Below are 1,239 nucleotides of genomic sequence, written 5' to 3' on the forward strand. Positions count from 1 at the left end.
TTCCAGTTCTTACTTTAGTCTTCATTTCTTTGACCACTTTAATTCAAAATTTGAATCTTGAAAAAGATTTGACAGACATATGGGTTTTGTCCTTTCTATTGTGTTTTGATGAAATACGTGAAATGTGAGTTATATTATAAATGAAATTTTCAGGGAAAATTTACACATTTTATCTTCATTTGAATTGAAAAGTTGGTTATATCTGCAGGTCTGTTGTTTTGGAAACCAAAAAAATAAGATTTACCTCACCAGCCAGAGGTAGTGTGAATACTGAGATGAAGGTCTTGGAGCAATTGTTAAGGTCAGAAAATTATTCATCATGAATACCAATTATTTGACCTGTAGTAATAACTGAAAAGAAAGAGTATTTGTTTTGAATCCACATCAATGACATAATTTAACTTTGAAAATCACATGAGTTATATTTTTTAGACATTCTTCTCTTGATGTAGTCTGCAAAGCAGATAAATGATACAGGCCCACTGGACCTTTTGTTCTTAAAAAGTTCTTTTTTGAATTATCTGTTAGATTGACCACTGGCCAGAACAAGAAACTGACCAGTATGTTTCTGTTTTCATAATATATAATAACGCCAAGAAATTGCTTTACAGAGATCTATTTTGAAAATAAATCTTTAACAATGAATTGTTTTATGATTAGGATTCCAGGGTCACAGGCTCTGAGTTTGAATCCTGTTAAATGTTTCTTTTCTAGTGATATAAATAGTAGCGTGTCACAACTCTGAAGCTCCGTCCAATATTACGTTTTGTATATCCTTTCTTTTAATATCTGTGATATTATTGTTTACAAGTTTAATTATTGTAGGGTTCCTATGAAGTTTACAGGACACATATGTGCAAAATCATGAGATTTAAAACAATTTAACATTAACTACCGTTTGAGTAGGGCCGACAGTGACTGATATAGTTCCTATACTGCTGACATATTGCTTTGTTTAATATGTTCTACTGGTAAAAACAGTATAAAGATAGTATTATAGTTTATATATTAATATCACATGTCAAAAACAATAGAGGAATTTTTTGTGATATACAATGTATATGTACAGGGGCAAACTGCTGATAAAAGGAACAAGCATTATGAATACAGATGTGGAGAAACTGCTGAGGAATTAGATTCACCATTGCTTAAAGTTATGGTGAATAGTTCAATACTTGTATTTTAAGAATATCTACTGATGCACACAGAGAGCATTATATATTCTTATGGACATTATGT

Source organism: Pecten maximus, chromosome 14 (genome assembly GCF_902652985.1).
Source record: "Pecten maximus chromosome 14, xPecMax1.1, whole genome shotgun sequence".
Lineage (NCBI taxonomy): Eukaryota > Metazoa > Mollusca > Bivalvia > Pectinida > Pectinidae > Pecten > Pecten maximus.